This window comes from Bubalus bubalis, chromosome 23 (genome assembly GCF_019923935.1).
Source record: "Bubalus bubalis isolate 160015118507 breed Murrah chromosome 23, NDDB_SH_1, whole genome shotgun sequence".
Classification (NCBI taxonomy): domain Eukaryota; kingdom Metazoa; phylum Chordata; class Mammalia; order Artiodactyla; family Bovidae; genus Bubalus; species Bubalus bubalis.
The window spans coordinates 27,848,380-27,860,546 of NC_059179.1; the positions used below are offsets into that span (position 1 = coordinate 27,848,380).

At 41.6% G+C, this 12,167-nt stretch overlaps 1 protein-coding gene across 1 annotated transcript in view; it reads right to left on the minus strand.

The window, feature by feature from the left end:
• The window catches only part of SORCS1 (sortilin related VPS10 domain containing receptor 1), a 673,129-nt gene that overhangs the window by 432,996 nt on the left and 227,966 nt on the right, over positions 1 to 12,167 (minus strand). The window lies entirely within an intron of this gene.

A 12,167-nucleotide genomic window follows, 5' to 3' on the forward strand; every position in this document is an offset into this window, starting at 1 on the left:
TAAAAAGGAATCAAGCTCTAATTTAAAACACCTCCTAGGCACTGCCTTATCTCATAATGTTATAGTGAGATTACCGATTGTTTTATTCTGAAACCAGCCTGAGACCCAGGCCTCTGCAATTTACAGCATGTCAGTGATCCTAGTCAACATTAATTTTCTCCATCCTGATTGACATGTTTTCCTTCACACTACAAAAGGATCTAAGTTTATGATTTACATGGACAGCATGACTGTGTTTCAGGACTAGAAGCAAAACAGATCACACTCTTAATGTGGATAATAAATTTGCACCATTGTTAATGTAGAAAATTCTTAAGACATGACAAATGGCAAGATGGGAATACATGGTCACTGAAAGTTGCATGCCCAGAAGTTAAGCAATTGGCAATGTTAGCAAAAAACCCAGTCAAACAAACCCCAGGAAAACAATGGATCAAGTGTCATTGATTCTATGTGTCTCTCTCACATTAAAATCACTTGGGTAGCTTTTAAACTACTTATGGCCCAGGCTCAGTCCCAGAGATTCTGATTCAATTAGTCCTGGGTGAGCCCACGTATATAATATTTTTAAAAGCTCCCCCAGGAGATTCTAATGTACCCAGGATTAAGAGCCACTGAGTATGAAATGTACTCAGCATATCGGCAGGCCCATGATCAATAGGATAGAAACTAAAATAAATCAGTGATTCATTAATTCACAGAATCATTAAAGAAATACTTACTGAGCACTCATTATGTGGCGGGCATTGTTCTCTGCTTCAATGCTACAAGGCAAAAAAGTTGCAAACTAAATACTCTCCAGGAGTCCATTATCTAGTGAATTATAATGGTACGTGGACAGTTGCATCTGGGGTATCCTCAGCCACAGTGTAGGAAATCACTGAATTCAAGTTTTCCCGCTCCTACTCCCAACTAGGGATACAACATCCCTAACACCCACAGAGCACTTTATAAATTGCAGAGCCTGTGGGCTATCCTGATACCTGGTTGTGTGTGTGCTTAGGCACTCAGTCATGTCTGCCTCTTTGGGACCCCATGGACTGTAGCCCACCAGGCTCCTCTGTCCATGGGGATTCTCCAGGCAAGAATACTGGAGCGGAATGGCATGCCCTCCTCCAGGAGATCTTCCTCCAGGGATTGAACCCAGGTCTCCTGCATTGCAGGCGGATTCTTTACCATCTGAGCCACCAAGGAAGCCCATGATACCTTGTATTTATAGTAACCTTAGATAAGGAAAGAATTTTTTGCATACCCATTCTACGGTGAGGATACTGAGGCTCTCACAGGCTTTTCAGGAAATGATCACTAATTCTTTTTCTTCTTTTCCTTTACAATCAAAAGACCTAGGTTTCAGCTATGTTTCTACCACTTAAAATATAACAGGCAAGTTCTTAAAAACATGTTTACTCTTTACAGTAGCCTAATGGATAGAATCATTATCATCCCCTATAAGACAATTTAGTAAAGGTCATTAATTCTCTGTTTTCTATCATTTTCACTTGGCATATAGATTCTCTAATATAATAACCATGAAATACGAGTCTTACTACCTGTAAAACCAGAGTTTACTGGCCTGTCTCCAATCAGCTAGTAATGAGCTGTGATGGTCACATTTAAGGAAAAAAAAATACTTCAAGAAATGGAGTACTAATCTCATTCGCATTCCAAAATATACGAGGACATCAGCTTTAAACATGGCGAAATTTGGGGCAACAGTTCTTAGAGATATGAATGTTAAAGCTAGGTTAAATATTAGAGATCAGGTAGTACAAACTTTTCTTGTTATAAATGAGGAGTCCAAGACTCTATGAAACAAAACCATTTGCCTAAGGTCACACAATTAATGGCAGTGCTAAGATTAGAACACAAGACATGTTCCCACCAAATCTCAAACATGCCCAGGACATATTCTTTACTTTTCATAGGATGGACCAAAGCAGTACTCTCTCTAATAGATTTTCAATTTTGATTATATTCACAAAAGTTTGAGAAAAATTCAAGGAGATGAAGCATATTCAATTTTCATCTAGAATTTCTAACATTTCTAGAAAGTATTTTGAACCTTCAAAATTAAACTTAAGAACTGCCAGCCGATAGGCTCCATTCTTTTAAATATACACCCCTATTACCATCTGATTGGACACATCTGAATGTTAACTACCTCCTGAAAATCTGCCAAAGTGATCTTTGCCGGATGGTGCAGGAAGTCAACTATTCTTACATACTGATTCATTGCTGAAAATCTCAATTCCTGTTTACGTGTGCAGGTAGGAGGTCTGAGTGCTACCTAGGTAGATTACGGTGCTAGCTCTTCCACCTACTAGTCATTAAGCTTTTGGGCCTTGGTATCCATGATTATAGGAATTTTTTTTTTTTTTTTTTAGATTAAAGTATAGTTGACGTTCCATATTATATGTTAAAGGTGTACAACAAAGTGATTTGCAACTTATTAAAGGTTATACTCCAGCTACAGTTATCCTTGTATACTCCCGTGTTGCAGCTTACTTATTATATATGTAATAGCCAGTCCCCTTCTTTTCTAAATTGTGACTTGGCCCCAGGCCATGAGTTGGGACACACGCACTTTAGTGAGCTTTTTCCTTCTTTGCACGTGGGACCTGACCAGTATCTTGTGGGCACTACTTGCATGACTTGAGCAAAACAAGTAAATCACTTCCCCAGATCCAGCATCCGCAAACAACACACATCTAAAAAGAAATGTACAGAAGAGACATTCAAATCCAAGACAGGAGCTTTAGTTTTGTTAGTGGATCTAACATCTGGCTCTCTCTCAGACCCAGGACATCTTTCTGGTGGTCGATACTAATAACCTCAGGCACCACAGAAAGGAGAATGTATGGGAAAATGCTATTAATAAAGGACATTTACATGTAATGAGACCCTTCTATGCATCTGCAGCTTCAAATACATTTTTCCTCACAATATACCTACCTGAAATGGAGGAGCAGGTGCCCATGGACACTGGGAAACTGGAAGCAGAGATAATGTTCAGGAATTTACTGAACTCTGATTTCCTCTGCCAGACAGATGTGGCCTTGATGATGACGGGTTTGACACAAGCCCCACAAGAAAATGGTATCTGCATGTCCTCAAGAGAAAGCGTCGAGTGCAAAGACTGTCCTTGAATATAATGAAAGGCTCAACTTTAAAAGCACTGTGGAAAATCAAAACAGTAGACCTGTCAGCCGTGCCAAGGCACAGTCCTACACAAAGTTGCTAGGAATTCTTTGTGACCACCTTGTTTTTGATAAAGTGCTGCCCTTGGTTAAATACAATGGAACACAATCAAATCTTCAAATAGTATATGTGTGTTCTCTTAAATCTGAAATGCTGAACTATTATCACTCCAACTGATCAGATGACGAAAAGGAGAACCAGGAATGGTAGCCTTGCCTGAGGCTTGAAGAGATTAAATAACCATCTCAGCTATCTTTTCTATAAACATAAAGAATCCATAAAGAAAGGAAGGGTAGCATTATTTCCAACAGCCATAGGGACTACTGGGTAGCAGAAAGTATCAAAGCAGTGACAAAAGCAGGCCTGGGAAGTAGAGGGAAGAGGAACCCAAGTCACAGTCTTGCTCTGCTTTAATCTACAAGGCCTATGTCAGGGGCTTACCCATCAGTTTGATGTTTGCCATTATAAATCAGAAGCTGGGCTTTCCTGGTATTTCAGCTGGTGAAGAATCTGCCTGTACTGCAGGAGACCCCAGTTCAACTCCAGGGCTTCCCTGGTAGCTCAGCTGGTAAAGAATCTGCCTGCAATGCAGGAGACCCCACTTTGACTCCTGGGTCAGAAAGTTTCCCTGGAGAAGGGATAGGCTACCCATTCCAGTATTCTTGGGTTTTCCCAGTGGCTGAGACAGTAAAGAACCAATCTGCAATGTGGGAGACCTAGGTTCGATCCCTGGGTTGGGAAGATCCCCTGGAGGAGAGCATGGCAACCCACTCCAGTATCCTTACCTGGAGAATCCCCATGGACAGAGAAACCTGGTGGGGTACAGTCCATGGGGTCATAAAGAATCGGACACGGCTGAGCAACTAAGCTCACACACATTATAAACCAGAATGGCACCAGACCTTGACATTTGCCCTGCTGCAGTGAGTCTTTGGAATAAGAGAAGTGGCCCTGATTTTCATTTTGAATTTGTCTTTAAGAGTTATAGCTAGAGAAGGTGAGAAACACAGGTGAATCAAAGGCTCTGAGTCCAGGTAATAGTTGACTTCACCGGCCCCAACTCCCTGATCTCGCATGCTTCCTGGTGATTGGAGGAGTCATGAATCATGAGCTTAGACTGCCCAGTAAGTAAGTAAGCAGGGCTTTTGTTTAAGAAGAGTCTTCCAGTTTCGCAGGTACTGTAAAAGTGACCTAAACAAAAATAGGGGTGGGTAAAGGCAGAGTACACAGATTCATGTGTCATCTCAGCCTCAGAGCATCAGCCTCTGACCTCTGTAGAGCTGCCAAGAAGGGGAACTCAGAGGCCAGGCCTCTATCAAGAGTGCAGCAGTAAGTACTTGGTGTCAGCAAAACTCTGCTTGCCAAGGCTACTGCAGACCAGCGCCCACTGCACCCTGGTACCAGTATAGTTTCCATGTGAAAACATCAGTTTGCTCAGTTCTGAAGACACAGGTCTTTGTGATTGTTTTCTGCGACCTCCAAAGAGGAAACATCCTATGTGATGTAGAAGAAAGAGGGTTTAAATGCTGACACGTCTTTGAGTCAGAAGCGATAGATTCCCACCCAGGAGAAAGGCAGCAACAGGCTGAGAAAGGGTGATCCAAGAAGCTGGATATATAGTCAATATAAGTCAGAAAACTGATATTTCAATAAATACTAATCAAATTCTAAGAGTTTTCAGACAAAAACATTTCTTGCCTTACCAAAGAGAATGTATTCATCAACCAGTAGCTATTACTAATCTGAGTCTCCAGTTATTTCAAAGGGTATCTGTTTGGTATACTGTAATGAGTATACATTTCCCAGTTAATTTGGTTTAGAGTCAGGAAAGGGGGAAAGACTTTTGTGAAGTCATCTCATTTCTTTCAAACTCAAAGAGTTAAATCTAAGTTCACATTGGCTTGGCTCAGTGTTCTTATTTGAAAGAAGCAATGAAGCAGGACATTCAATGATAAATTCTTTTAAAAAAGCTCTTTTAAGTCATGGTCCCCAGAAATGCTGGCAGAAATAAATATACATTTTTTAAAAGGGAGGAAAAAAAAAAGTCCTGTGCCTTTCATGAATTGATTGCATCTCCTGCTTCTGCAAGCTAAGAAGTCATAATCCTCTGCAATCACAGATTGTTTGAAGCCAATAAACCAAAGGTGATGACCTTGCTAATACATCCCAGCATGAGAAAGAAATAAATCCGTGCTGAGGAATAACTCTTCAGCACACCATTTCCCTTTGGAAAGAAGAGAACAGAGCTGAAAATGCCCCAGCTTGATTTATGGATGAACAGTAGTTCAGAAACTTCACCTGAAATAAGAAAATGGGTTTCCTAAAACTCTCCAGTAATGCTGTTTCATCCCTTGTGCCCTATGACACACAGGACGAAGTCCCCACCCCTAGGTGCCAGCTTCGTTGACACACAAGGCTTCCCCAGCTTTGGTTGGAGACCATACTGCTCTCTGATGGGGGGCCCCTATTCCCTGCAGGTGAAGTTTATTCTCTGGTGACAGTGCAGTGTGCAGGGCTCAGAATTAGGAATTCAAATGGGCTCAACATTACATTTATTTTTAAACAACCCCCCAATGGCAGCTAAAGGAAAAGAAACTAGGAGATACTGAAAGGAAGTGAAAGTGAAAATTGCTCACCCTTTTTGACTCCATGTCCTACCCTTTTCAACTCCATGGACTAGTCCATGGAATTCTCCAGGCCAGAATTCTGGAGTTGGTAGCCTTTCCCTTCTCCAGGGGATCTTCCCAACCCAGGAATTAAACTCAGGTCGCCTGCATTGTAGCCAGATTCTTTACCAGCTGATCCACAAGGGAAGCCCAAGAATACTGGAGTGGATAGCCTATCCCTTCTCCAGCAGATCTTCCCAACCCAGGAATTGAAATGGGGTCTCCTGCATTGCAGGTGAATTCTTTACCAACTGAGCTATCAGGGAAACCCCTAGGAGATACTAACGGGGATAAATTCATCTCCCCTTTACAATAATACCATCTTCCAACATACACTGAAGCATAATTACAGACAAGCCACATGGCAGTGTCAACCTACATGGCAGAATCAAATTAATATTTGTCACCTCCTTCATGTACAATGGCAATGAATGAGAGCAAGACCTGATATTTGATTAAACTACTCCTGTTACCCTTTGATTACTTGTGATATACAGTAAGCAGCAAGCTTTGCATCAATTAATTATATCCACAGATGACACAGTTCATTTGTTTCTTAAGTCTTCTCTCCCCAACTACAGCATTTGTTTTTTAAGTCTTCTCTCCTCAATCATGGCATCCAGTCCCATCACTTCATGGCAAATAGATGGGGAAACAATGGAAACAGTGACAGACTTTATTTTGGGGGGCTCCAAAATCATTGCAGATGGTGACTGCAGCCATGAAATTAAAAGACACTTGCTCCTTGGAAGAAAAGCTATGACCGACCTTGACAGCATATTAAAAAGCAGAGATATTACTTTGCCAATAAAGGTCCATCTAGTCAAAGCTATGGTTTTTCCAGTAGTCATGTATGGATATGAGAGTTGGACTCTAAAGAAAGCTGAGTGCTGAAGAATAGATGCTTTTGAACTGTGGTGTTGGAGAGGACTCTTGAGAGTCCCTTGGACTGCAAGGAGATCCAACCAGTCAATCCTAAAGGAAATCAGTCCTGAATATTCATTAGAAGGACTGATGTTGAAGCTGAAACTCCAATACTTTGGCCACCTGATGCGAAGAACTGACTCATTTGAAAAGGCTCTGATGCTGGGAAAGATTGAAGGTGTGAGGAGAAGGGGACGGCAGAGGATGAGATGGTTGGATGGAATTACCGACTCGATGGACATGAGTTTGAGAAAGCTCTGGGGGCTGGTAATAGACAGGGAAGCCTGGCGTGCTGCAATCTCTGGGGTCGCAAGGAGTCAGACATGACTGAGCAACTGAACTGAACTAACTGAACTCCCCAATCTATTGTCCTGGTGCTCTTTTTACTGAACAACTATATGGGCCAAGAACTATAGCTGGTACTATGGATACAAAGGTTAATAACGTAATAGGCAACCTTCAAGATGGTCCCTGTAAGGGGAATAAATATACAGAAAGTACTAATGACTCAAAGTAATACATCAAAAAAGGAAAATATGTACAACAGAAAGAGAACGTGAGCAGTGATTTATTCTGTGTGGAAGGTGCTGGTCAAGAAAGGGATCACACAAGACATGGTCCCTCTGGGGTTCAAAGCCAGGCTCTGGAGCCAGACTGCTTGAATTCAGATCTCTTCTCTACTGCCTAGTATTCTTGTGACTCTGAGCAGTATCCTCATCTTGACCCAGAGGGATGGTATGGGGAGGGAGGAGGGAGAAGGGTTCAGGATGGGGAACACATGTATACCTGTGGCGGATTCATTTTGATATATGGCAAACCAATACAATATTGTAAAGTTAAAAAATAAAATAAAAAAATATTAAAAAAAATAAAATGTGTATAATGATATAACCAAACTTGGACAGTATAGAGAGGATCCACTTACAGTTAATACATATAAAGTTCTTAGAGGAGTGTCTTTGTTGTTGTTGCTAGGTCGCGTCAGACTCTCTGCGACTCCACGGACTGTAGCCGCCAGGCTCCTCTGTCCATGGGATTTCCCAGGCAAGAATACTGGAACGGGTTGCCATTTCCTTTCCCAGGGGATCTTCTCGACCCATATCTCTTGCATCTTCTGCACTGGCAGGCAGGTTCTTTACCAGCTGAGTCTAACACATAGTAAATCATCTGTATAAATGGCTATCATTATTATTTATTAGACAAATAGCCTAAAGGGAAAAGGCATTTCAGATGAAGAAAGAAAGACCATAGAAGTACAAGATCTAAGATTTTTATTGGTTTTAGATTATTTACTTTATTTACTGTGTGATTAGTAAGTGATGTACATTTTTTTAATATGTGTCACTATAATTCTACTAGATAAATATTATTGCATCCCCTTTTATGATGAGAAAATGAAGCAAAGGTTAGAAAACTTCCCCGTCATCTCAGAGCTAGTTAGTGGACAGAGTCTGGATTCATGTCTCGGCATCCAATGCTCGAGCCCAAGTGCTGACCTGTTTACAGACAGCCTTCCAAGGGCATATGTTGTTTGGCAGAACCTACACGTAGTTCACCATGTCTGGAACACATAATGAGCTTCCTTTATTGAGAATTCTACTAAATGGAGTGATCAAAGTCAAGGACTATAAATACCTAACAGGATAAAGACAGGAGAAGCCAAGGTCAACTGAGAGTCCAGAAAATTAAATTCTGAAAAGCAGACTTTAATATCAAAGAAGCACATTTTTGGCATGGGCTCCAGAGCAAATTGTGATAAGAAGAAAAAAGTAACCAGAAAGGAAACCAACATCACTTCAATGTGATATCTAGGCTGGCACTATTTTCTTAAAGGCATCACGGTGGCTACCAGACATGGTCCACAAGTCTTAGCCTTGGAGTCAGCAGCTTCCCAGAGAAAAATCTAATATAACTCAACCAGAGGAGGCTGCCCAGTGTTTCCCCACAATGTGCGTTTTCACTCAGAATGTTGGGGGCCTGATAAACAGATCCATCTGTTTCATATACACGTGGAGAAATAGCAGCTCCTTCTCCTACAGATCTGGGTGGATTTCTTAACAGTATCTTTTAAGAAAATATTTTTCTGATTAATGCCACCTTCTCCTACCAGGTCCTTTTCACAGAGTCCCCTGGAAGCTAGATACAGTCTAAGTTTAATATTATAAAAAGTCCGGATATTATTTTTTCAGTGTTCTTTAGGCTTTTAGACATGCTTGGATTGGGAGGGGGAGGCCCTACTATTCACTCTTTGTCCTCTCCCAACCCCCAGCTTCACTTTCTTCTCTGTTTGGCACAGATCCCCTCATCTACCACTCACTGCCCCCAACCATCTTGATGTCCTGTCCTCTAACACTGCTCCAGAAAAACACAACCAACTGCCTTCTTGAGGATGACCCCTGCTCACTGGAGTGAAAACAGCCACACTGACCCCCAGGCCGCGGCCCCAGCTGGGCTCTCAGCATCACCCAGAGCTACCCCTGCTTTCCCTGAGCAGGCCTTTCTCGTGGCTCCTGAGCAGCTGCTCCAAACCACCTGGCTTCCCTTCTTGCTGAAAGAGAAGCAACGCTCCCGCTCTGGTCCACTCCTCATCCACCCTGATCACCATAGCTGGATTACCTGCCCCCCAACCATAGAAGCTCCAAATTCATATACTCTCTGCTGCTCAATCCTCGACCAGTTTTACTCCCTCCTAAGTTCTACATTTTTAATCTCTTTCCATGGATTCAACCCCCATAAAACAGGATTGTCCTCAGTTAAGGAAAGGAAGATATTCCTTTAGTCTATGACCTCTTTTATATTTTTACATGTCTTCCTTTATGTCCCTTCAAAACTTCTTCCTTGAAAGAGTTGTCCCCATATCCTTCTTCACTAAGAGAAAGTGCTCAGGAGATGTCAACAGAGCAGGTGTATGTAGTAAATAACCTCGCCACCCACTGGACTATCTAAGACTAAGGCAAGAAAATCATGTCTCTTCCTTTCACCTTCTCCCTCATCCAAATGGCCCTCTTCATTTTCACTTTAAAAGATTTATTGAAATCACCACCACTACCCACTTCCATACCCCATACTCCCTTCCTTCGTGGCCTAAAATAAGTCAATCCCTTCTCAGCTCTTCTGATACCACTGACTGCTTTTCCCATGGTCACCAGTTTTGTTCTTTCCCAAGTGAAATTCTCCACACAACACCATGATTTCATTTATTTTCCTAAAAATCACATTTCATCAAGTTTCCCCCTTGCCCAAAACCAAAAAATGATACTTCAACGGGGATAAATATCAGAATAATTAGCATAGAAAAATATGAATTACCCCACCTCTATTTTTCCAAAATCATCTCCAAACATCCTCTCCATACACAGAGTATATTCCAATATTACACACACAGAGTATATTCCAATATTGAACAGTTTCCTCAATATGCCAGACTATCATCACTTAAAGGTGCTTATAATACGGTATATTCTCAGTAAATAAACAGCCCCGATTACTAGCGTGATTCTTACTTGTTCCTCAAGATGCAAATCAGATATCCTTCCCCTTCTTCATCCCAGGTCATATTACAATACCTCTATTATGACATTTGATGCACTAATTTCTCATTTATTTATCTCTCTCCCACTGTGAATTCCTTAAGAGCAACAATCAAACCTTATATGTATCTGGATTCACACAATTTACCATGATTCTAGACATGTATTTACTTACACATTCAATTAATTGAGAAATCTCAGTTGAATGTCTATGTGCCACACACTTTCCTGGGCATTTGAAATACAATGGAAAGTAAGACAATATTTCTGCCTTCAGGGAGCTTATATTCTACTGGTGGCATTGGCCAGTAAACAAGTGATAACTAGGATCATTAGACATCAGGACATGCAGTAAATGACAGGAACAAAGAGCTATGGTAAAAAGAAACAAGAGTCTCCTTTTAATAGGTGGGCACCGATAACTTTTTAAAAATAAGATGGTATTCTGGCTGAGACCTAAAAAATGAGGACAAGCTAGTCATGTTGACTGAATAATGAGATTGGATGCTGGTGAATTTCAGAATTTTCCACAGTTTATTGTGATCCACACTGTATGCAGGTCAGGAAGCAACAGTTATAACTGGACATGGAACAACAGACTGGTTCCAAATAGAAAAAGGAGTACGTCAAGGCTGTATATTGTCACCCTGCTTATTTAACTTCTATGCAGGGTACATCATGAGAAACGTTGGGCTGGAAGAAGCACAAGCTAGATTCAAGATTGCCGGGAGAAATATCAATAACCTCAAATATCAATAATGCAGATGACACCACCCTTATGGCAGAAAATGAAGAGGAACTAAAAAGCCTCTTGATGAAAGTGAAAGAGGAGAGTGAAAAAGTTGGCTTAAAGTTCAACATTCAGAAAACTAAGATCATGGCATCTGGTCCCATCACTTCATGGGAAATAGATGGGGAAACAGTGGAAACAGAGTCAGATTTTATTTTGGGGGGCTCCAAAATCACTGCAGATGGTGACTGCAGCCATGAAATTAAAAGACACTTACTTCTTGGAAGGAAAGTTATGTCCAACCTAGATAGCATATTCAAAAGCAGAGACATTACTTTGCCAACAAAGGTCCGTCTAGTCAAGGCTATGGTTTTTCCAGTGGTCATGTATGGATGTCAGAGTTGGACTGTGAAGAAGGCTGAGCGCCGAAGAATTGATGCTTCTGAACTGTGGTGTTGGAGAAGACTCTTGAGTGTCCCTTGGATTGCAAGAAGATCCAACCAGTCCATTCTGAAGGAGATCAGCCCTGGGATTTCTTTGGAAGGAATAATGCTAAAGCTGAAACTCCAGTACTTTGGCCACCTCATGCAAAGAGTTGACTCATTGGAAAAGACTCTGATGCTGGGAGGGACTGGGGGCAGGAGGAGAAGGAGACGACAGAGGATGAGATGGCTGGATGGCATCACTGACTCGATGGACGTGAGTCTGAGTGAACTCCGGGAGTTGGTGATGGACAGGGAGGCCTGGCGTCCTGCTATTCATGGGGTCACAAAGAGTCGGACACAACTGAGCGACTGAACTGAACTGAACTGAACTGAACAGATGCTGGTGAAAGGTAAGAATTTAATTATATCTTGGGTATCTTTTGACCTTCCTTGTACCCAGGGCAGAGCTCTAGACCCAAAGAACATCCACTGCCCCTGTTTACTTACTTATTAATGATAAGCTCAAGTTTTGACTTCAAAGGACAGACCAAAGCATCAAGTGAGGAAGAAATTCCTTTGAGAGGTTATGAGGATATGGAAGCTCTGGGTTCCTATTGGAATTGGATGGTGGTGACCTCAGTCTCAAGGGACAACATAGATGTTAGGATTCCATCATGTACTGTTCAATGGCAAA